The sequence below is a fragment of the Cryptomeria japonica genome, chromosome 9 (genome assembly GCF_030272615.1).
Source record: "Cryptomeria japonica chromosome 9, Sugi_1.0, whole genome shotgun sequence".
Taxonomy (NCBI): Eukaryota; Viridiplantae; Streptophyta; class Pinopsida; order Cupressales; family Cupressaceae; genus Cryptomeria; species Cryptomeria japonica.
The window spans coordinates 476,006,416-476,033,204 of NC_081413.1; the positions used below are offsets into that span (position 1 = coordinate 476,006,416).

At 38.1% G+C, this 26,789-nt stretch overlaps 1 protein-coding gene across 1 annotated transcript in view; it reads left to right on the top strand.

Annotated features, from left to right (window-relative positions):
• The first annotated feature begins 222 nt into the window (after nt 1–222).
• Nucleotides 223–26,789, top strand: part of LOC131075969 (putative E3 ubiquitin-protein ligase XBAT34) — a 229,201-nt gene continuing 202,634 nt past the window's right edge. Inside the window, exon 1 of the mRNA XM_058012970.2 lies at nt 223–379. The gene's annotated coding sequence lies outside the window, so the exon portion shown is untranslated. The remainder of the gene's footprint in view (nt 380–26,789) is intronic.

Genomic DNA, 26,789 nt, shown 5'->3' on the forward strand with positions numbered 1-26,789 from the left:
TAATAACTGCAATTGAATATAAAGTTTACTACATGAAAAGAACAATATGACATCAAAACAATAACACAACACAAACAATGATTTAAACAATAACACAACACAAACAAAGATTTAAGAAAGGTCCAGCCGTCCTTCCTCCATAGCATCTATTTTTTAGACATTGTATAAATTATTGTAATCTATTTTATAAGAAAATCCCCACAATAAAAATCTAAATATTTAATTTATAAATATAAAATGACCAAGTCTTAATAGAGAAGGTAGGAAATCATCTGTACGAAGGAAGCTCCCTTTCCTAATTCTCATCACTGTGCAAACTCTGGTGCCATTGCCATTGTTATCCATCTCTCAGCACAACTTTATATTGCGGACTATCGAGGTACTATACGACGACGATGTACATTAATTTACCTGTGAATTGTCAGTTACCATTGAAATTGCACTTCAATTTTCTTGTTTTTGATGGCGTAGATTGATCATTGTTTTTATTAGGAATAATAGGTTTTTCATAGGTCATGCTTCGAGCTTGTACAGTTTTTTGGATCCGAGTGCAAAATGATATGTGCAGAAAATTGGGATTTTTGTTTCCTGGTCCACCTCAATATGATGAATTGTAGCTCCTCAGGACAGTGTCAACTATGAGTGCCGCCTATAATCTTTGCAGTTGTTACCCTGCCAAACAATTGAAAATTTGAAAGCTTGTGTAGATGAAATATTGACTCCTGGATGGATTTTTCTATTGTTAAAATGACTGGCAGAACCATTATCTGAATTAATTTATAAGGCTTTACGAATTGACTTAGCGGATTGAAATATCTGTCTAGAGAGACAACTAAAGTGGGTACTGGTAAGAGTTTTGAGAATTATTATAGATTTGGACAAAAAAAATGTTGACAAGGGGCTGTATAGCCAGCCTTAACAATACCTCGTATCAATTCTGCATATTTTCTCCACACTTGCAGATTGCTTTGTTAATGTACGGCATTTTGTAAGTTGTGTAATTATCCTTGCTGAATATATGACCCATAGAGAATTAATTTACATGGAAACAAAAGAAATATTCCTTGGCGGAATGCGGTTCTCACTGAATAAATGGGATTGGAAATTTGATACATTTGGAAGATTTTAAAACGATCAATCTCAACTGTTATCTATTTTCAATGTACTGTGCCAACAGAGCTGTTATTTTTCCTCAATATAGTCTAACTCCCATGTTTTATAGTTCGAAGTATCCTAGTTGTTAGGACTTTTGACAGATAATATCAGTAATTGATTATTCGCAAGAGAAAAACACATAAAAACAATTCCGACACCCTATGGCATCTGTAGCTTTAAGATGTGCATGCTCTTCAAGTTTTCTCCTACAAAGGAATATTCAAGCCTAGATAGACATCTATCGGAACATCATCGTTTTAAAATGGAAATTGTGTACTAGTTTAGGTTGTTCATATGGAAACCGAGTCAGTCAAAAATTGCTTTAGTTACACCAAATATACAACAAGGAAGTCTAAACATCTACATGTCCAATCATGCACGCATTCATTCTTTACTAAACATTTCTATGGAACATCATCGTTTTAAAATGGAAATTGTGTACTAGTTTAGGTTGTTCATATGGAAACTGAGTCAGTCAAAAATTGCTTTAGTTACACCAAATATACAACAAGGAAGTCTAAACATCTACATGTCCAATCATGCACGCATTCATTCTTTACTAAACATTTCTATGGAACATCATCGTTTTAAAATGGAAATTGTGTACTAGTTTAGGTTGTTCATATGGAAACTGAGTCAGTCAAAAATTGCTTTAGTTACACCAAATATACAACAAGGAAGTCTAAACATCTACATGTCCAATCATGCACGCATTCATTCTTTACTAAACATTTCTATCTATTATTTTTTATTGTTGCGTTCAAAACAAGTAATTTTTTTGCAGAATATATCTTTTTCTGCTAATGAGAGCTGGGTGAAACAGACCCTGGACCCCAAAATCAGTGATGGCTTTTCAACCTTTCGGAGACCAAAATACACTCCAATTAAACAGGGAAATAGAATACTCAAAACCAAAATTACATCACCGATGGATTTTAGACTCAATTTCTTTTTCAATCTTCTAAAGCTAAGACTGATTGCTTCAAGCATGGACATATAAATAGAAAGGAATATGAAACCCTATAAATCTTCACTATTATCCAGATCTGAGCCTTGAAATAAGCATTTACACAGCTGCCCAAACATGCTAATCTTATTGACAAGTTTATCACTGAAAAAAACAAAGATTGCCAAATAAAAAGATGACCCTGGGCTGAGAACTGCAAACCATTCTGACAATAGTAAGAGACAATTCGGAGATCCAAATGCTTGAAAGAATACATTCCAAAGGGAGGGCTTCCTGGATCATTCTCCCTCCCCATGCATAAATATATAAACCCCAACTAAGAGTCTAAGATAGTCATGAAAGGAGAAATCTAAACAAAATGCACAATTCAGATCTCAAGGTGTGAAGTCCAATATGATGATACTGCAAATTCACCTATGATGCCTGATCTCCAACTGAGAGTCTAAGATAGCCATAAAAGGAGAAATCCACACAAAATACACAATTCAGATCTCAATGCGTGAGGTCCAATACAGTGATCCTACAAAACCACCTATGATGCCTAATCTCATTGTCTCATACTAGTTACCAAGTTAGCTATTAAAACACCCCTGTCACAGAGCTGTATGTGAGAGTGTCGCATATGGTTCCATTTAGAGGGTTGTTTCCACAGAGCTTCTCCCTTGCTCGCCCAGTCTATGTGCATTGCTCTTTCTAGTAGCATATATGAAGGTCTTTTGATTTTCTAAGGGGGCCAATAAGGACTGATGTCATGGAAGAGAATTTTTGTAGTTGTACCACAAAGTCAAGCAAGAGAAAACAGGTTTTCAAAGGACAATGTCTTCTCTTAAATAATAAATAGGGCTAAAATCTTTTTGAACATAACTAACTTGCTTCCCTTTATCCAGAAGAATCACATATCCATCTGAATATTCCTTGGAAGTAACTACAACACAGCAAGGGGTAATGGGATGAGAAGCTTCATCTGAGAGTTGAAGATCCAGAAAAAGAGCACTCCCTAGCAGAGATTTTTGAAGGGTTTGCATATTTTCATGAAGATCCCTGGTATTATTATGCAGAAAATTTACAAGCATCTTGAATTTTGGATGAAGAAGTGAGAATTCTGCTGATTTCCGATTCTAGGATTTGTATTGCTGCTATTTTCTCTAGGGTTTATGAGAGAAAAAACTAATAAATGCCCAAAACAAGATGTTCAATCTATTTGAACATAACTAGTGTAAGTTTTTTGGCACCTGGTGTGTAATGTCCCCTGTAGAGTCACTTAAAATTTGCCTTATATCTTAAAGATTAAATGCCCAATATTGCGAGGAACCAATCTTTACTAAAGAATTGTATTGAATTGTTTAAATGGATATATATATTTGTTATGTCGATTCTACTTTAGATTTATAGACAAGAGGCTTGCTAAACGAACAACTTGTATACTAATAAGAGCGTGGAATTCAATCAATAATGATGCCAAATATCCTTATAGCTGAAGGGACCAAGTCTGTTATGAATTCTGAAATTCTGTTCCAATAAAGAAATCTGATATGATTACTGATTCAAGGATGAAAGTCTGTCATAAATATCTAATCTGATATATCTTTGATTGTCCATGAACTGGTCCTCTCTTAATGCAAATATCACAGAGTAGATGGGACAGCTTGCAGAAATATACAATTGCCTCTCTGATCGCCTTCCCTGAATAATAACCTTATACTCATGTGATGTCTCCTTGATGCTCTGCCTGAATAATGTCTCTATGCTTGTGCATCTTAGCCTTGCAAATGGGGTGGATAAATACCACCTCTTTCTCGGCTACCTAATGGCTTTTCTTGAGCGCTCCAAGTTTGGAATGAATATATAAAAACCAAACTATGTGCCTCCTTGTGAATCCATGATCCCCTTCTTATATCCATCAATGGGCATGATGTGAGGTGTTGTATCTCCTAACAGCCATGTCTTTTGCAAACAGATTAATTTATTATGCCTTTCCTCTAATTGGATCTTTTACTAACATCATTGTTAATGAACTAATTATCTTTTGATCAAACTTATGTCTTCCCTCTTGGACAGCTATAGCCTCAATCTAACTTAGTTAATGAGTGTAACGTCTTGTTGGTGTGTGTTTTAGGCACATAACATTCAGAATAAAATACCAAAGCACTTTACCCTCTCTTGAACAAAATCACCTTAGATGTGGGTAAGATCAACTAAAATGATTCCAAGGTTTCTACATGTCAGGTCTTGACGAGTGGGTAACTCAATGGTCGATGTGAATTGCTGTTTTCACTTGGGGACTTACACAAATGTTCGAATTAATTTCATTGATCATGGATATGGAATGGGTGTGCTGATAACTTAGGATATGGCAATGTAGTTCTGGACTTAATTCTAACTAAAAAAAATGGCAAAAGAAATAGGGTTCAGGAAATCTATACTAAGCCTAGGAATGTAGGAAATGATGAACAAATTTAGTGGAATCAAACTAGGCAAGGTCTCACCATCAAGTCGAACAGATTTTGACACGAGCTTAGTGCAATCATCTAAGGTATACTTATAGATTTTCAAATCATCACCATCAAACATTGACACCACCCAAGTTGATGCATATCAATGGACGCATAACAATTAAAGTCAAACTTGCATAAATTTCCAGTTGACCACGCACGACACATTTACAATCAACAAGAGGCTAGTGGTATGGATTAAGGATTTCACACAAATATATTCAATAAATCTTTAAGGATTTCACACAAATACATTCAATAAATCTTTCACTCAATCTAACAAACATAAAAGCAAATTCTAAATCAAAAATTCTAATCTAACTTGGAGGAATTGAGAACCTTGAATGGAAAACAACACTTGAAAGACAAAATCACCATCAAGTCGAACAATGATTTATATTCAAATAGCTGCAGCATATACTAACAATTCTACAAAAACTCTCTCTTTAAAATGAGAGACAATGAGGTATATATAAAATCTCATACAAAATGGATGGCCAAGATTAAAACTAAATCAAGGGCCAAGATTATGCCAACAAAACCCTAGAATTGCCCTAATTAGAGTTTACATAAAAAATGGAGCCACCAACATATGGACCAATAGAAAGATATCTAGTCATCAAATAGGGAATCTTCTAGAAGATTCCTCCTTGCACCTCTCTCTCTCCGAGCATACTCCAAGAATCTAGCCAATATAGAATCTAACTCCTCCATGGAAATGTTGGGTAAGGTATCTTGCTGTAAACCAATCACGTCCAATGCATCCGAGCAAGCATCCAAAGTGTTCTCCCAATCTGACATGAGCTTCTGCGAACTATGAACATGAATTGACAAAGAGACCAAATCATCTATCTGACTCTTCTTCAAAGAGTCCAACTGATTAAAATACATAAATTTAATTTTGTCTCTTAATTCTACTAAGTGTAAACCACTAGCCTCACTGACATCAACCCCCAATAACTCCTCAATTGAGGCAAGGATCTTCAACTGAATATCATGAATTGATCCTTCCATCTCTATACAACTCAGTTATGTGCTCTCATAAGTTGATTTCTTCATGGCCAATGAACAATACCGGCCATGAAAATTGTATCTATCTCCACTGTGCACAACACTCTCCCTAACCAATGTGGACTTAGGAATCTTCTTCAAAGCTCTGAGGCGTGGAATAGTCTTTTCTTGAATAGGTCTGAATTCTTCCCATATTCCAAAGTACTGTATTTTGAACATGAGCCCCGTTGTCCTATCAAATGCCTAGACAAACTGAGTAAGCAAATCATCCGCTTGTCTCTTTGTATTCTCAATCCATTTCTCCACCTCCGATAGTGTATCTCTCGCTGCCTCATAATGTGAATGTAGTCCACGATCAATTGCAATAGGGGAAATGAGGGTGGGATTCTCATGCCTTATCCCTGCAATGTACTCTCTAAGTTTGATATTCTCTTCTTTGTACTTCTTCTTTTCTTCAATCTCTCTATCCAGTCTCGCATTGATTGCCCTAAGGTTATCACCAACCTCCTGAAATTCTTGCTCTCTTGTAGTACGGCCAAGAGCAGCTAAAGTAATCTGGAAATCCATGGGAGTAGCAATGTCTGTCATCACACCTGCAATGGGACAACCACCTGCACAATCCGCATTCCTGTCTCATCTCTAGCTATGTGTGACAAAATCTCAGCTCTCTTAGGTTCTTTCTCCTTATTGCTCCTAGCTAAGTAGTCATCAATGTCATCAATAGGTTGTACCTCTATCATTTTCTTAATTTTCTCCATACTCTTCATCAACTAGTCAGGAATAGCGGCCCTCTCCATACCATCATCGAGACACATATCGCGATCAAGCTCTCTCAATGCCGAGATAACATCATCATCATCATCATCAGGATTATTCCTGGTCAAATCACATACATTCTTTCCCAAACTAACCTCCAAAAGGACGGTAGCAGATCCCAGTTGATCATCATCCTCATTAGGTGGAGCAGATGTCGCTGTGGCATGTAAATCTTGAATATTCTCTGGTAGTATCACTATGTTAGAACATTGCTCAAACTCCCTGTTCTGTTCTGGCATTTCAAATTCCTTAATTGATGAGACACTGAGGGGTGGTGAAAGAATGATAGGCGAAGGAATAGTAGTCTTTTGTTTCTTCTTCTTAACCTCCTCAATCTTCTTCCCTTTAGCCTTGACTTCTCCTGGTGTGTCCTTCCTTCTCTTAGGAGCTTGGCTTTCCTCATCCGCATGAATCCTGATATCACTGATAGTCCTTTGATCATCTTTGGAAGTGGATTCCTCCTGTTTCATCTTTTCATAAGTGAAGGTGACACCCATATCAACTAACTTGTTCATCTGAATATCCACCCATGCTCGGGAGAAACTCAAGACCTCTCTCATCAATAAATTCAAATCTATTTCTTCTGATTCTGACCAATTAGGCAATAGAATCGCCTTCTTCATTTCATTTTCATACTGTGGATGCGTATGATCCCTGTCATCTAACACTTGGTCAGGAATGAGAAAAAGTCCACACTTCCTCATGAAATCCACTGACATTCTGGACCACATTCTTCTCTTTACTGCTTGCTCGTCCATCAGGGTGGCTCAATAATCTTCTATGTCTATTTTATGGATGAACTTTTCTCCCCTGATCCTTCCAACTTTTTTATCTGCATCAAATCTTTCTCTTTTCTTGTATGTTGCAAATCGATATAATGCAAACTCCTCACTGGCCGTGCTAGCTGCTAAGGCGGACTGGGAAACCTCCAATGTCTTCCCAACTGAAATAGGAAATGACATGCCCGTTCTGTGCCTTTCCCTTTTGGATAGAATCAAACTCCAGAAGCTGTCTCACCACTTCCAACAAGATCGCTCTGTCTGAAGGATACCTAGGAAGCCTGTAGGGTTTGGATTGAAATCGATGAATCCTAAGGTATGTGAAAGTGGGAAATTGTATATATCACGATCCATATTTCTCTATTAGCTCTGTTGCCTCCTTGGACAACCTCCTGTGGACTCCACCTTGCAACATTCATGTTATGTACCTTGTGAATACATCATTCACTCTCTTATAATCTTCAATTCGATACATGTTCAGCTGTGGATAGCACTCATAACTTCTGAATTGTCCTTGTCCATTCCCGACTTCACCTTTGCATATCAATCCCTTGTAAGTAACAAATCATGCAAGCAGGTACACCAAATATGAAGTCATGGCGAATGACCTGGACCGCTCCACATTCCTTAGCTGAAAGTCCAGATTGTCACTTATGATTCTAGACCAATTTATCAATGTTCCTTTTAGACAATCCTGAATGAAATAGAACATCCATCCATCGTATAGTGCACCCTGCGGCATCCCCATCACTCAGTTAAACAAAAATACTAAATCACTATATTCTTCTTTGAAGTCTGTGCATATGAGTGTCTTGGGAGCCTTGGAATGATGAGGCCTAGACTCGATCATCCACTCCTTGTTTACTATGGTCTTGCACGCATCCATCTTCTTCGTATATCGGTCTTCATATTCATCTTTGATTATATCTTTCATGTTTGTTCCTCGTGGAATTCCAAACACCTCAGCAATCGCATCCTCAACAAGGTAGGCAATGATGGCACCCTTAGGAGTCTTGATCATTTGGGAGCGAGAATCATAACATCATGCACACTCCAGGATAAGCTCACTGCACTGTATGGATTGCAGAAATCCAGCGGCTTGATAAATACCACTCTTCATAATGTTCACATAGGTTGGAGAAGGAATCTGGCTTCCAATTCCTAACATACGTTGTCGCATCTGGTTCATGTTCAGGAAATGCATGTTTGTGTCTGTAATCTCCTTCCATCTGGATGACATCTTGGATTCCGGATAGAATCCAGTCTCAACTATCTTCTTTTGTTCTCTCCTTTCCTTGAGTCCGGACTTTGACATCGCACCGGATCAACAATGACTAAGGAAATGTGTGAAAGGTTGTGTTTTCACACAAAACTAAGTCTGAAGACACCTTTCGAAGTCAACAATGGCTGCCAGCAAATCTGAAGACAACCTGCAACTTCACAAATTAATCTCTAAAAACATGTTGCAATCACCCAAAATGTGCACAAACTTGATGAAAATCAACCTCAATGATGAAAACAATCATATCCAGGAATGAAAGTATGGCTGGTAAAAAATAATGTTCTTTGAGGACAAGTCTGAAAATTAATTACTTTAGACTTACCAGCACCTTGCAAAGTAGTGAAAATCCCTGAAAATGATAAAAAAAAGACTAAGGAATGAGCTCCAAGCAAAATCGCCAAAGTGGGTAGGTGGCTGGAAATGAAGATTTCTGAGGACAACCGCCAACCATGGAGTTTTCAGACCTGCAACAGCGATGGAATGGTCTAAAAGATGCACTGAAACTCCACAAAACACCTCCAAATGCAAATCGCCTAAGTTGGAATTGGCTGGGCAATGAAAATTAAAGTCTGAAAATTAATTACCAGCCAACAATGGAGGTCATACAAGCTCAACAATGGCGAAAAATCAGATCTGAAAACAATTATCAGCAGTCTCCCAAAAATGGTGCCACAAATGGTGAAGAGAATCACCAAAAATGGAGGTGAAAATCCTCCAAAATAAAAAAATCGCCCTCCCAAAAAATCGAAAATCTGAAAATGGAGCTTCAATGGCACTCAAATTGCAGCCAAAACAAATCGCCTAGCTGGGAATGGAGGAAGAAAAATAATAAAATCAAATTGCAGCTCAATGGTGTCAACTTGACACTTCACCCAAAATCGCTAGCTGGAGGAAAAAATTGTCTTTGCAAGCATACACTTGGCAAATATAGGAATAAAATAATGCTGGGATCTCTCCTTTTGAACTTGCTTTCACCATCAACTTTCATCTCACAAGCAATGTGGGATAAAAACTTGTTCTTATACTTGCCTGGCAAAAATCAATTTGCTTCTAGAACGTAAATTTCATTTAATGCTCATTGCAAATCATTTATTAATTGTTTATTTTTTATTTTTAAATAATCGTTGCTTTTCCTTAAAAAACAATTAAACGAGGCTCATTTATTAGAATATTTCAAAATTTAAATAAAAAATGGCCAATGGGGGAAAATCGATTTAACTTGGGATAAAAATCCCAACAAAACCATTAAAATACCCCCTTAAGGGAAAATCGATCCAAGTAGGGATAAAAATACCTATCAAAATTTCATCAACTTGCACAAAAATGGGTCCTGAAAAAAATCGATTTGAGTCTGGAATGAAAATTCCAATTAAAACTTCATCACTTAGCACAAAAATGCCCCTGGTGGAAAATCGACCCGAGTTTGGACATTCATCCGGACACAAAATCATCAGAGTCACTCTTAGTGGAAAATCGCTTAGGGTCTAGAATGAATATCCGCATAAAAATCCACAAAATCTTGTCACAAAAGGGCCTGGAAAATCGATCCTTGTATGGAATCATCACAATCGTCATCTGCAACCTTATCCATACTCCCAGTGGAAAAACGAGGGTAGTCAGGATAAAATCCCAACACTTCGTCAAAATTAAAGCATTCTGGGGAAAATCGACCCTAGTATGGATTCTCAATGGTGGAAAAATGGGGCATGTTTGGATTCCAAGGGAAATCCATGTCTAGTTTGGATTTTGAGTGGGGGAAAATCATGGGTATTTAGGAATATGAGGGGAAAAACACCTCTAGTGTGGAATTTTGACCTTTTAACCCTTAGAATATGGATTTTCATCTGGAAAATGATCATTTTTCCACTCAAAATCACTAGGAAACTTCAAAACTCAGTAAAACTCATCTGGACTTGGGCAAATTCACCAAAAATTTGAGCGAAATAAAGAAAACCTATCGAGATAAAGTGCAAAATTAACTTGAATAACTTCCTAGGAGCGAGGAAACAACTCCAAAAGGTCTTAAAATACCTTAGCACTTTAAAATCACTGACGAGGACGTTCAAAAACACGTTAACGCTCAAAAGGTCTACACTTAGGCAAAATTAGGATCATTTAAAATCTCAACTTTACGTGCTTGATCTTATAACTTCAAAAACCCTAAACGACAATAGGCATGATCAAAATTCTGAGACTCGGGCACGGGAAACTCAAAATTGCCCACTATGCTGCCAAAACCCTAACCTAACCAATGCGGAAAGTAGGAAAAGAGGGGATCCCCGTTTGCAATGGGGCGATGTGTGAAAAGGTCACAACATGTCCTTGGATTGCCAAGCCTTAGGATGATGGCATTCTCCTTGGTTGATTTGCTTCAATGATTGAATGGGATTATTTCAGTCTCGCCCCCTTGAAATTGCTTGCCCACAAGCAACCTTAGACCTTCATGTCGATACTAGTGTCCCAAATAAGCTTGTAGAATGCTCCAACACATATTCGTTGCTTCATGTTGTTGTTAGTGAACTTACAAAGTTTGTCAACCTCTATCATACTATGAAGCAATCCACTGTCATGCAATCTATCTACCATAGTGTTGTGACCTTTTCACACATCACTCCATTGCAAATGGGGACCCCCCTCTTTCTTGCTTTGTGCGTTTTAGTTTAGGGTTTTGGTAGCATAGTGGACAATTTTGAGTTCCTGTGCCTGAGTCTCGGAGTGTTGATCATGCCAAATTGTCATTTAGAGTTTTGAAGTTATAGGATCAAGTGCATAAAAGTTGAGAGTTTAAATGATCCTAATTTTGTCTAAGTGTAGATTTTTTGAGTGTAAGTGTGTTTTTTGTTCTCATCGGTGATATTTAAGTGCCTAGGTGTTTTTGGACATTTAGGAGTTGTTTTTTCACTCTTGTGAGGTTATTCAGGTTGATTTTGCACTTTATCCTAATAGGTTTCCTTTTGTTTCGCTCAAATTTTGGTGAATTTGTCTAAGTCCAGATGCGTTTTATTGAAAATTTCAAGTATCCAGATGATTTTGAGTGGTTAAATTTGTTAAATTCCTGATGAAAATCCATGTTCTAAGGGTCAAAATGTTAAAATTCCTAATGGGAGGTTCTGTAGTATCCCAGTTATTTTTTTTGTAGTTTTTAAGGCCAACAATAACATCAACAAGAAATTAACCCGTTAAGGTTAGAAATCATAAACTTAAACCATGCTGGGAAAGTAACCCTTCCACTTTCTGATCACCAAGTGCCCAATGTGGGAAGGTGAGAGCATACGGTGTTGAGGGGATCATTAGCTTAAGAAATTGAAATACAATGCAATGCTTGGGTGGCAAGCCAGCCCCTTCCGCTTATCCAGCGGGAAAACAAGGAAACTTGGCGGTGAACCAGCCAAGTGAGATACACAAAAATAAGAATCACTCAACCGCAATATTTCAGCGGGAGGACTGCAATTACATAACAACCTCAACTCGACCGCTTATGCAGCGGGAGGACCATTACACATAACTATCACTCGACCACTTATGCAGTGGGAGGACTGAAAATTACAAAGTTGCTTGATAGTAGGCGGCAAGCCAGCCTCTTCCACTTTTTCAGTGGGATGACAGCTACAAAGCAGAACTGGTTAGTAGTACTACTACACAAAAATAGAGATAAGAGAAGGAGAGTAATGCAAATTTTCACAATAAGAGCATAAATTTCTGTTACAACCAATTTGCAGGCTGAAATTACAAATCAGCAGCCTAAGGAAATGCAAAAATGCTCATAACTCCCTCAATATACCTTCAAATCACTTCAAACCAGTCCCAAATCCACAATATATCCCGTGCAACAACAACCGACTAAGACTACAACCCAAACAACCCCATATTAATTTTTGCACGCATCCCAATGCAAACAAAAAACCACGCTATACTTGGGAATTTCGATTTAACATAGAAAATTCAACACTCAAACTAACAAGCTATAAACTCACAAATTATATCGCCAGTGCTGGGAATGAAGAAAGAGATGATACCCATAACCGTCAGTCGCTTCAGCAGAGAGGTATGATCGAAAAGGTACTTCAGCCACAGGCAAACCAGCAAGTCTCCAGAATCACTTCAACACCAAAATGTCTAAGGAAAGCTCTAAGAATGTAGTAGAATACAGCACGTAGCTAGGTACTATGTTTCAAGTACGAAACCGGGAAGCACTAGGGAGAAGCACTCCGAAGCTTCAAGTTCTGTCGCCAAACCGGCAGCATAACATTACAATTTTCCAAGATGATGCAAATGGGAGCCCAAGTCTCTTATTTATAACTTCACACCATCAAAACCAAATGCAAATTCCCTCAAACTCAACTTCTCTCATTTGCATTTCATTCCACCCCACATGGACCCGAGTGGCGCCATACTCTCATTTCAACCCTCACGCCAAAAGGAATGGGCCCACGAAAATCACTTGGCAACATTAGAGATAAGTCATAAAATAATATCCCTCTCAATAATTTCGACATCTCTTTATTAAACATGAAATTTGCCAAATACTTAGGAGAATATAGACATTAATCCCAAATTCAATAATCAGTAGCAATTAAATAGATTAATTAAATATTAAACCTTAGGATAAGGAAATAATATTTAATTGTGTCACATATGACTCCCGTACTGATTACTGTCAAAACCAGGGTGAAACTGAGCCAGGAAGACCACCGAACTGCTGCAGAATCCGGACCCTGTCCACTGCCAAAAATAGAATTATGCCACACTGCCACTTACCAAAAATAGTAAGTCAAGAATTAATGCTCCGAAAAGCATGATCTTTGCGTCCAAAGACAAAGCATGGAGAGCTTAGTAGGACAGTATCACCAAAATAGCCATTCCTTGACTTACTAAAAATAGTAAGTCCTCGTTTCATCAATGCTGGACCCCTCATTCTTCATTCCACCTAGCCTACGGGTCTCAGGAATAGGCTAATGGACCATTGGAAGGTCATCAATGAGAAGGGCACATTACAGGTTCTTTTCCCCTACATTTCTGATGACCCATGATTTTCCCCCACTCAAAATCCTGATGGGAGAAGAATTTCCACTGGATTCCCAATGGACCTCGTTTTTCCCCCACTCAGATTCCTGATGGATGCGTGCAAAACTATAGTGAACAAGGAGTGGATGATCGAACCTAAGGTTCATCATTCCAAGGCTCCCAAGACACTCATGTGCACATATTTGAAAGAGGAATATAGCGATTTGGTATTCCTGCTTAATCGAGTGATGGGAATGTCACAAGGTGCATTATATCATGGATGGATGTTCTATTTTATGCAGGATCGTCTGAAGGGAACATTGATCAATTGGTCAAAAATCATAAGTGACAATCTAGATTTTCAGCTAAGGAATGTGGAGAGATCTAAATCATTTGCCATGACTTCCTATCTCGTGCATATACTCGCACGATTTGTTACTTACAAAGGATTGATATGCAGAGGTGAAGTTGGGAATGGACAAGGGAAGTATAGAAGTTATGAATGCTATCCATAGTTGAACATGTATCAAATTGAAGATTATAAGAGAGTGAATGATGCATTCACCATGTACATTACACGGATGTTGCAGGGCGGAATTCACAAGAGGTTGTCCAAGGAGGCAACAATGTTGATTGAGCAGTATGGATCGTGGTACATATAGTTTCCCACTTTCACATACCTAAGGATTTATGGATTTCAATCCGAATCTTACAGGCTTCCTAGGTATCCTACAAACAGAATGATCCTATTGGAGGTGGTGAGACAACTTCTGGAATATGATTCCATCCAGAAGGAGAAACATAGAACGTGGATGACATTTCCTATTTCGGTAGGGAAGACATTGGAGGTTTGCCATTCCGCCACTGTAGCTAACACGGTGATTGAAGAACTTGCATTTTATCGCCTTGCGACATACAAGAGAAGAGAAAGATTTGAGCCACACAAGAAAGTTGGAAGGACCAGGGGAGATAAGTTCGTACACAAGGTGGACATAGAAGATTATTGGGCCAACCTAATGGACGAGCAAGCAATGAAAAGAAGAATGTGGTCCAGAATGTCCGTGGATTTCATGAGGAAGTGTGAACTTTTCCTCATTCTTGATCAGATATTGGATGACAAGGATCATATGCATCCACACAATGAGAATGAAATGAAGAGGGCGATTCTATTGCCTAATTGGTCAAAACAAGAAGTTATAGATTTGAGTGTATTGATGAGAGAAGTCTTGAGTTTCTCCTGAGGATGGGTAGACAGTCAGATGAACAAGTTAGTTGACATGGGTGTTATTTTCACATATGAAAAGATGAAACAAGAGGAATCCTCTTCTGAAGATGATCAAAGAACTATCAACAACATAAGGATTCATGCTGATGAGGAAAGTCAAGCTTCCAAGCGAAGGAAGAACACACCAAGAGAAGTCAAGGCTAGAGGGAAGAAGATTGAGGAGGTTAAGAAGAAGAGCCAAAAGTTTATCTTTTCTTCACCTCCCCTCAGTCTCTCATCAATCAAAGAGACTGAGGCTCAAAAACAAAACAAGGAGATTGAACAATGTTCCAACATGGTGATATTACTAGAGAGTGTTCAGGACTTATATGCCACAGATACATTTGCTCCACCTAATGAAGATGATGATCAGCCAAGATCTCCTACTGTCCTTTTGGAGGCTAGTTTGGGGAAGAATGTACATGATTTGACTAAGGATAATCCTGATGATGATGATGTTATCTTGGCATTGAGGGAACTTGATTGAGAGATGTGTCTCGATGATGGTATGGAGATGGCTTCTATTCCTGATTGGCTGATGAAGAATATGGAGAAAAGTAAGAAGATGGTAGAGGCACAACCAATTGATGACATTGATGACTACTTAGCTAGGAACAACAAGGAAAAAGAACCAAAGAAGGCTGAGATTTTGTCACGCATAACTAGAGATGAGACAGGAATGCGGATTGCACAGGTGGCTGTTCCTATTGGAGATGTGACAAAAGATGATTTTACTCCCATGGATTTCCAGATTACTTCAGTTGCCCTTGGTCGTACTACAAAGGAACAAGAATTCCAAGAAGTTGGTGATACCCTCAAGGCGAGCAATGCGAGATTGGATAGGGAGATAGAGAAGAAAGAGAAATATAAGGAAGAAAATATCAGACTTAGAGAGTACATTGCAGGGATAAGGTGTGAGAATCCCACCCTTATTTCCCCTATTGCAGTTGATTGTGGACTACATGCAGATTACGAGGCGGCGAGAGATACACTCTCGGAATTGGAGAAGTGGATTGAAGATACGAAGAGACAGGCGAATGATTTCCTTACTTTGTCCATGCTTTTGACAGGACAACGACACTCATATTTAGGATACAATATCTAGAGTGAGTTTGGGAGGAATTCCGGCCTATTCAGGAGAAGATCATTTCACGCCTCAGAGTACTAAAGAAAATTCCCATCTCCACATTGATCAGGGAGAATATTGTGCATGATAGAGACAGATACGATTTTCATGGCTGGTATTGTTCATTAGCCATGAAGGAATTTGCTTATGAACACGCACAAAAGGATTGTGCAGAGATGGAAGGATTGATTCATGAGATCCAGTCAAAGATCCTTGCCTCAATTGAGGAATTATTGGGAGTGGATGTCAGCGAAGCCAGTGGTTTACACTTAGCAGAATTGAGAGACACGATGAAGTTCATGTACTTCAATCAATTGGACTCTTTGAAGAATAGTCAGATGGATGATTTCGTTTCTTTGTTGACCCATGTCTACAATTCGCAAAAGCTTATGCTAGATTGGGAGAAAACCTTGGATGCTTGCTCAGATGCATTGAATGTGATTGATTTGCAACAAGATGCCTTACCCAACATTTCCATGGAGGAATTAGATTTTATATTAGCAGATTCTTGGATTATGCTATGAGAGAAAGAGATGCAGGACAAAGTCTTCTAGAAGATTTCCTATTTGATGACTAGGTGTCTTTCTATTGGGCCATATGTTGGTGACTCCATTTTTGATGTAAACCCTAATTAGGGCAACTCTAGGGCTGTGTTTGCATGATCTTGGCCCTTGATTTTGATTGAATCTTGGCCATCCATTTTGTTTGAGACTATATATAAACCCCATTGCCTCTCATTTGTAAGAGAGATTTTTGAGAATTGTTGGTAGATGCTGTAGATTTGAATACAAATCATTGTTCGAATTGATGGTGATTTTTGTTTAAGTGTTGTCTTGCATTCAAGGTTCTCAATTCCTCCAAGTTAGATTAGAATTTGCTTTCAAGTGTTGTTAGATTGAATGAAAGAATTTGTTGAATGTATTTGTGTGGAATCCATTTATCCATACCACTAGCCTCTTGTTGATTGTAAGTGTGCCTTGTGTGGTCAACTGGAAGTTTATGCAAGCTTAACTTCAATTATTATACGTCCATTGTTATGCATTAACTTGAATGGTATCAATGTTTGATGGTAGTAATTTGAAAATCTACAACATACACCTTAGATGATTGCACTAAGTTTGTGTCAAGTTGTTCGACTTGATGGTAAGACCTTGCCTAGTTTGATTCCACTGAATTTGTTCATCACTTCTTACATTCTAGGCTTTAGAACAAAATTCCCTAACCTTATTCCCTTTTGCCTTTTTTTTAGAAAATTCTTGTCAGAATAGTTTCAAGAGCTTCATTGTTAAATCCTAAGCTATCAGCACACCTATTCCATATTCATGATAAGCAAAGTTGATATGAACAATTTTGTAAGTCCCCAAGTGAAAACAACAATTCACATCGACCATTGAGTTACCCACTCGTCAAAACCTGACTGTAGAAACCTTGGAATCATTTTAGTTGATCTTACTCTTAGCATCTAAGGTGATTTTGTTCAATAGAGGGTAAAGTACTTTGGTATTTTATTCTGATGCTTGCTAGTGCATAAAACACACATCAACATCTTTTGGCTCTAGAAGGAAGGCCGCAATCATCTTTTGAAGATTATGCTACAAAATGGTGTTGTCTGAAGAAGAACTTATCCAGGATGAACAAAGAGATATCATTTCATAGTTCAACACTCTTGCTTGAAGAAACCAAAGAAGTCATGCTGAACTCAAATAAGTGAGAACTGCAATCGACAAAGAACGGTTGGGAAATTTGCCTCCGGTTGTCATTATTCCTAGAATAGTCAATCGCGAAGACTCATCTCCTACAAATCGGAGGAGAAATTGAAGCAGTTGAGATTTCCAATTTTAGTATGAATCACGATGGTGCTACCTGCTCCTGTTAGAAGAGGTGAATCTGCTAGAGAAGGTGAATTTAAGCAACCAAACTGTTGGATCTCAAATCAATAGATTGGATGGGTTCTAAGAAAATGCCAACTCCTATGATCAAACCCTCCAATTTGACTTGGCCAACTTATAGAGTGAGCCTATTTGGTTACTAACTCTCTCACTTTAGGCTCTGCAAGACCTAGGCGGGTATACCTATTCACTAGTGGATTTTGATAACTAATGCTTGTTGATTTTAGTCCTTTAGATTAATACAATACTCAAAAAATATAATTTATCTTTAATTTCCAGATTACTATTAATTGCTGTTAGTGTTTAGGAATTTCCAGAGTTAAGCAAAAGTAGAGAAATGAACAAGATGAACACACAACACACAAGTACCCTCGGAAAATCTCCTAGGAGGAAAAACCCAGCCAGAAAAGATCCTCAGATCTGATTATGGATTATGAGTAGTAATCTGATTACAATACTTATCTCAGTTTACCCTTAGGGCTAATGGCATCTTCAAGTGGTTTTAGATCTGCCCCTTAACCAGTTTCGGATCTGCCTTTTGTCGTATCAACCAACAACCAAGGATTTGATCTTGAAATGATTTGTATGTCTCCAGCTGATGATTGTAATCAACTTCAGAACAGCAGGTCCTTCAATTGGCAGATCGCTTGATGAAGACCACTCCCTTAACAGCAGAGATGGATCGCTTTATGCCCAGCAGATAAAAGACTAAGTTCGCTGTCCTTCAGATCAGATTCGCATATGAGAGAGTAGATGATTGAAATGTACAAATGAAGTCAAGTTCTCCTTTATTTATATGAGGCGAAGGACCTATTTAGGTTGGCTTTGACATTAATTCTTTTTATCCTTTTATTTCTTTTGTGCGAATTGTCTTTTGAATATAGGGTCGGCCGTATTAAGAGGGAACACGTTTCCCTTAGGGTGGCGTGAGGAATAGGTTAGGGAGTGGCATGTAAGAGAGGGCCCAACCCTATACGTTAAAGAGGGGCCAGCACTTTGGGCGGATTCCAATGTTGCCTAAGGCAATTGGAATCCGCCCCTCCTACCTAATTACAATCAACAATGCTTTTATAGCAGATTGATTATTTTGATCTAACTGACCCCTATCTCAGAATGGCAAAGGTTCTTGGAATAGATGTCTTTCAGATGAGTTTAAGATTGTTTTTATGGAAGCTATTCGATCTTTGTGCTTGAAATTCCTATATATGTACAGTATTACTAACTAACTCTATACTTCTTACTCAACTAATCCCTATTGCATTAATGTAAAGGTGCGTTCATATAATGATAATTATGGTTTTATGGATGACCAGTGCCTTCTTTGCTGTTTGGGCTACAGAGTCTTATATTTCTCTACGACTTAATGTATGATTTGTGAGACAGTTTGTAAACCTACCCCCTTTGGTAAATTTGTCAGTTACTGTTTCTTATGAGATCTGCTAAATTTTTTATATTATAAACCTCCTGAATGAATTTAACCCTAACCTTAAGGGACCATTCAAGGAAGAACTACAAGGAACAATTACAATCCACAAGTAGATCTTTTTAATCCAAATTTATAACATAGAAACATAAACTTCACTATAAGAATACGAATAACCTTATCTCCCTTAGATAATATCACAAACAACTGCCTACAAAAAATGAGATAATCCACAACACATGCAGAAGAAAAACTACCGATTCTATTAAAGCTTCAAAATGGTACAATAGTATGCCCCAAGGCTATAGTATTTGTCCCGTCTCTAATATTCTCATCCTCCTTCATTTTACAAAATATGCTCATATAGATAAACGAGCAACACCTATTCTATGAGAAGTCATGTCCCTTCATCATTAATTCATTGAGCATCAGTTAATAATTCCAGTTAAGCAACGGTCACACGGATATTCATTTGAATTTATGGTAATGTGACCTCACTGAGATTTGTTTTGTTTTTCGCGGCAACGGGTAATCATTTGTCTAGCAGTGCTTTGAAATTTTCACCGACGTTTATTCAACCTTACACCTGTGTTGTACTTCGATGAAATCATATGTCTCGATGGCTTTATCTTATGTCTCCCCAAAACACCATATTCCATCGACATCATTCTCTATTTCGGTGGAATTGACATCATCGCCGACACTTCTCTTGGTCTCATCGATATCTTTATTTCATTGAAGCCTCGCTATAAATGTTTATGTCGGTATAATGTTTTATCAATTCATCGAAATCTTACTTTTCAATGAAAATGCTCTTATCGCTAAGTCCCTCCATCGTTTTATCAATGTTAGAATTCCATCGAAATATTCCTTCATTATCCGGCCTTTGTACTAGTGTCGATGAAATTTCCTCTTTCGGTAAAAGAAAAATACTCTCCTTCGACTCTTTATGTTCGACCGATGACAAGTCATTGATGGAAATTTCTCATGTTTCATCGATCTTTTATCCTTCGATGAGAAAACTATCTTCGGTCAACATCCTTTGTGCCTCTTTGATACGCTCTTTTCCCCAAAATAGCTTCGTCGATAAAATATCCATTGGTTCCTTCGATATCACTCTTTCAGCCAAACTTCTTCCCTCGGCGAGCTGTTCACACGTCTCATCAATACTGTAGTTTCATCGAAACTCTTTATTTCATCGGTGGGGACCACTCCTGATTTCCTCGATGTACTTTATGTCGATGGGACTAATGTTTTCGATGAATCCTTTTGGAAGTCCATCGCGGCCAAGATTTGTTCGATAAGTCACTTTATTGATAGGATAATGGTAGGCTTCTTCGATAGAGTCATTTCGGTCAGACTGGTTTTCGGTGAAGGAGTAGCATGTATATCTAATGGCCTTGGTTTGAGCGATAATATTTGGGATTCTGATGTCGATGGAAGTGCCAAGGGTTCTATCGAAATTCTTAAGGGCATGCTTGATTTCATTTTTTCTCAAGAAAACTTCTGTAGCTTCAATTGAAACCACAAAATTCTATTTATTTAAATCCAATGCTCAATAGTGGCTCTGACTGGGGATGGAGGTATGCTATGGATGCCTTCAAGAATCTAGAATCTCTGGTGAATAGGGACCTACTAATGGTGGCTGGCGGTATATACAATGGAAAATGAACCCTAACCTACTGTACATGGAATAATATTTTAAGAGAAAAATCTCTTCAGGAACTATCCATGTACTGGCAATTCTTGATTGTCTCCTGTTGCACTTTGTATGTAATAAGCATCCTCCCTTACTTTCTCTATAATCACATATGGCCCAAGCCAAAGGGCCTCAAACTTTCCATGCCTACCTTTGTCCTGGTTTCTGGCATCCCACATCAAGACCCAATCACCTATCTCAAACTTCCTATTTGTTGCCTTTTTGTCATATAACCTTTTCATTTGATTCTATGCCTTAACATTCTACCTCTGGGCCTCTGTCTTGATTTCATCCAACTCTATTAATTGCACAAGTCTTTCTTGCATAGGATCAATGATATCAATCTTATTTGTACTATGAATTTGTGAACAGGTAAGAGGTTATCCTGAGGAAGTCTAGCTTTCTTGCCATAAACTAACTCAAATGGAGATCTTTCTGTAGACTTCTTCACTGTTATCCTATCTGCCCAGATTGCCAGATTCAATTTAGAATCCCATGCTTTCTTATTCTGTCCTAACATCCTCTTAATAATCTTGAGAATATAATTATTACTAGACTCAGCTTGTCCATTACCTTGGGGATGATAGGGAGATGAATGAGATATCTTGATGCCATATTCTCCACAAAAGGTGTTGAATTCTTCAGATCTAAAACACATACCATTGTTTGTGATGATTCTTGCAGGGACACCAAATTTGACAATGATATTTTCCATCAAGAATTTGATCACTACTTTACTAGTAGCCTGTTTGGTAGGGATTGCTTCCACCCATTTAGTTAGATAGTCAGTGGCTACCAAGATCCATCTGTGTCCTCCACTAGATTTATCACATATTTCCCCTATGAAATCCAATCCCCATTGTTGAAACGGTTCTTCAACTTGCATTGGTCTTAATGGGAGAGCCCCCTGATACTTCAATTTTCCTGAGAACTTCTGGCACACTTCACACTTCCTAACATATGTATAGGCTTCATTGAATACATGTGGCCAATAATATCCAGCCCTCAGTATCTTATGAGCAGTGATTTTAGCAGAAAAATGACCACCACATACCCCACCATGCATTTCCTGTAAGATTCTTTTTGCTTGATATTCATCCAGGCAAAGCAACAAGATCCCATCTCTGTTTTTCCAATACAAGTCGCCATTAATGATCACATATTTTAATGATTTCAACTTCAAGGTCCTCTTTTGATTATCGGTCATATTGTCTGGACACTTCATATGCTTAAGATAATACACAACATCTGTGTACCATATTGTGTGCTCGATACTGAAACTGGCTTCCTCAAGCCCCACTTCATTTACTTGAAATCCTTCAGAATCTGCTCCTGCCATGAGTTTAGCTAATCCTTGACCCTTAATGACTTGTGAAATCTTGAGCTCAATGTTAAACTCCTGGATTTGATTGATCCATTTGCACCTTTTTCCTGTTACTTCTGTTTGTCTGAAAATATCTTTCACTGCTACATTAGGAACATAAGCTGTGATCTCTGCACCTACCAGGTATGGTCTGAAGTGTTTCACCGCTCTTACCAGGGCATAGGCCTGTTTATCATTTATATCATATTTGATCTCAGATAGGCTCAACGATTTGTTGAAGTACGCAATGGGTTGCTCACAACCATTTTGGTTCTTTTGTAGTAATATTGCTGCTACCGTGTGACAAGAGGCAAAAGAGAAGATCAGAAATGGTTTGCTAAAATTTGGGGATATTAGTACTGGTGCTTCAGATATTGCCCTTTTGATTACTACAAAGGAATCCAATGCTTCTGCATCCCAATCTATCTTGGCTCCCTTCTTCAACATCTGCACTATAGGCTTTACAATGTCTGCAAAGTTTAGGATTAATCTCCTGACAAAGTTGATTTGTCCTAGGAATGACTGAATGGCTTTAACGGTTTTTGGAATGGGGACTTCATTGATTGCAGCCACTCTTTTAGGATCAATTTTTACTCCATCCTTGGATACTATGTGTCCTAAGAGCTTTCCTTCCTCAACCCCAAAATGACATTTTTTTGGATTAAGAGAGATTCCATATTCTAAAGCTTTCTTGAATATCTTTTCAAGGTGATTGCAGTGATCTTCAGCCTTTTTTGAGTAAGCAGTCAGATCATCCTGATATACCACCATTATCACATCTATTAGCTCTGCAAATGCCACATCCATTGCTCTTTGGAAAGTTGCTCCAGCATTAGTTAGGCCAAATGGCATCCTTGCGTACACATAAGTACCTCATGGTGTTGTAAAGGCTGTCTTGTATTGCTCAGCCTCCCTGACTTTTACTTGGTTGTAACATGAGAATCCATCTATCATAGATAATAGTTTACATCCAGTTACCTTTTGCAACATGATATCCATATTTGGTAGTGGGTAGTTATCTTTCAAAGATGATATATTCAAATTCCTGAAGTCTACACAGAGTCTTATATCTCCATTCTTTTTTCTGACAGGCATTAGGTTTGAAACCCAAGTGGAATACCTACAAGGTTTGATTATCCTTGCATCTATCATTTTTATTATTTCTTCTTTCATCTTAGGTAGCAAGGTTGGATTTATAGGTCTCTGTTTTTGTCTAAATGGCTTGGCATCAGGTTTAAGGGGTATTTCATGCTGGAAAAGATCTTCTCTACAGGCTTTGAGGTCATCATATGACCATGCAAAAATGTGCCTATACTTTCTGAGCAAATTTATCAGTTGTTGCTTCATTTTAGGAGTTAATTTCTTTCCAACAAACACATGCCTTGGTGACTCCTTGTTCCCCAAGTTAACTTGTTCAACACCACTTTCTCTAGTTGGAGTCACTTTAGTTTCTATTCTGTCTTGTGCATTGAAAGTCCTTTCCAATGCAACTAAACCTCTTGGTAGTTTGTTTGATTTCAGCTGTGTGATCTCTTGTCCAAACAAGGTTTTTTTCCCATCAGTCTTTTCCACAAAGTCATTAAAGTTAATAGCCTGTGCCTGATAATGATCCACACACTGCAAGAAGTTTAGCAAGTCAACATCATCTTGAAAAATTTGCCAGTTGTACAGGTTATCAGGGATAGAAGGTCTGACTTTTATCTCCACTTCCGATATCCCATTTAATGTCACATCACTTTCCTTTAGTGCAATATTCGCCAGAAAGTCAGCCATTATGTTCTTTGACCTATCAATCCAATTTATCTGAAAGGCATCAAACAATTCAATGGTGTCCCAGATTGCATTTCTGTATTGCTTCAATCTGATATGTTTAGAGGCATATTTTTCTTTAATTTGGGACACTATCAATTCTGAGTCCCCAAATACACTAAGGATTTTAATTCCATGCTTAACTACTAGGTTCAGTCCTGTGATTAAAGCCTCATACTCAACGATATTGTTGATACATTCAAACATTAACTTGAAAGAATACTTAAATGTTTCTCCACTTGGTGAAATGAACAGAATCCCAGCTCCACTTCCTTCCTTACTGCACGAGCCATCAAAGTACATTCGCCACACTTGATCATTTGTTTCTTTGATGCAAGACTCAATTGGAGACAAATCCTCAGTCTTTGGCTTCGTCAATTTTACTTTAAAATTATCCATGTCTGACTGAATAAAACATATTGGCTCAGGCGTTTCCACAACCTCAATGATATATGAGGAGCGAGGCTCTCTTTCAATTCTCACTTCATGTTCGTTCACTGGTATGGTTGCATATGACAAATCCAATTGGACATGTCCCACTATCAGGTTTGACCACTGTCTGGATAATAACATTCCATAATTTGGAGGGCCATCCACCACCGTGATGTCTGTCTTGTAAGATGCTTCGGGGCATGCTGCTAGCTTGAACTCTACATCTTTCATAACACCCACCACTGTAATAGATCTATTATCCATAGCGTAACACTTGCTAAATGTTGTATCTACCCCCATTCCAAGCTCTTTCATAACTCCCACCGGCATAATATTTATTGCTGCTCATGAATCAATCATGCAATTTTTAATCATCTTATTATTGATCATTAGAGTTAGGTAAAAGGGATCTACTTGGGAAGGATTTTTTTTTATTGTTGACCCCAAATATATGGCTGGAGCTGGATCATGTTCACCATTATTGTCTTGACCACCCTGCTTGTGTTCTTTCACTTTACCTCCCGAGACATCTGTGATCATCCTTAGAGTCTTCTCTCTGTATTCTGGGAACTTCATCATCTCAAGTAATGGCACAAAGACCTTCATTTGTGTCAAAGCATTGGCAATGTCAAACGAAGTGGCAACGGGTATTGGGGAAGTAGCTGTCATATTCTCCCTCTCTCCCTTTTGCATTTTTGTTAGCTGAACCTCTTTCTCTTTGGTTTTGCCTGGGTCCTTATCTTGGATATTACTCATTCTATTTATTGGTTTAGATATTTTATTGACTTCATTCATGAACATTCCGGAGGGCTTTCCCTGCTTGGGGTTTATGGTTCTGTTTCTGAGAGCATAGGTTCTTTTGGCTTGTTCCACTGCAGCCGCTGTGATTCTTTCCCTTTCTTCCTCAGTGGGGACCCTAAGTTTGATCTCTTCTTCCTCATCTGAGAATATTTGCTGCATACAACATTGCTGATTGATCCGTCTAGAGCTTACGTCACCATCTCCTTCTTCCTCAGATGAGTTATATTCTTCGAATGATAGAAAATTTATGGTGTGGTCATCTGCATATCCTTCACATTCTTCTTCTTCTTCTTGCAGCTTCTTTGCCATTATACATTGGTAAGGAGAATGTGGCATGTCACAAGCAAAGCACCACAGGTTATCATCTGACACTTGATTAACAGTTCTTTTCAGAGGATCTGGTGTTTGCATAGTATCCTTTTGACTCTTCTCACTAGTTTCCCATCCTTCCAGGTAGTGTTGTAAGGCATATCGTGTAGTCTGGGTCTATCATGATGGAAGAACTGTTGTTTTTCTGTTTTATTTACCTTCACAGATAAATCTTTTAGAACATTTAATACCTTGTCCAATTTATCGTCATCTTTAGTTTGTTTGGGAGCTTTTGGGTTGAACAACCTAGTATCTTCTCTCTTCCCATTCTCCTAGCAGCTTTTCTATTGTTTTCTATAGTTATGGCAGCTTTCATAACTCCTTAAGAGTTGTAGGGTTTTTTGTTTTGAGTTCATAATTTGTCTTGCTGTCAAAGGCATTTATGTAGTACAAGATGCTTACTTCTGGGACTGGTTTTATCCTATTAGGAATTTTGTTTATAACTCTGTTAAATCTTCTATTAAAATTGACTACTGTCTCATTAGGTTCTTTTTTGATATTTATGATTTCATGTAGTGCAAACTTAGGGCTATTTTGATCTCCATATTGTTCGAGAAAAAGTCTCCTAAACTTTTCAAGGCTACTTATTGAAGCATCAGGTAATGTTCTGAACCAATTTCGTGCATCTTCTGTTAAAGACTGCATGAATATCTTCATTTTAACATCTTCATATGGGAGGCAAAAATCTTCAATGTCTGTATCGAAAGCTTTGCAGTGTGCTTCTCCTGTGATAGCATTACTCCCAGTGAATTTTGGTCCTGCAGTTCTGATTTCATTTGGGATGGGATGAGGATACACCATCATTCCTGAAAAGTCAAATTGTCTGATACGCTCTGTATCCATCAATCCATATCCTCCTTGGAAGAAATTCCCATGGTTCTGACTCATGTTATTATAATGGGGAAATTGGTTTCGGGGTTGGAATTGACTTTGATATGCAAAGTTGTTAATGATTGTACTGATGTTCAGGAGGTACATGAATGTATGCATAGTTACCATTCCCATGATCATATAAGGGGTTTCCAGTTATCTTATAGGTATTGTTTTTTACATTGGTTTCATCTTTATGATTTCTTCCCTTGTCCGATCCTTGGGTTGCATGTTCACA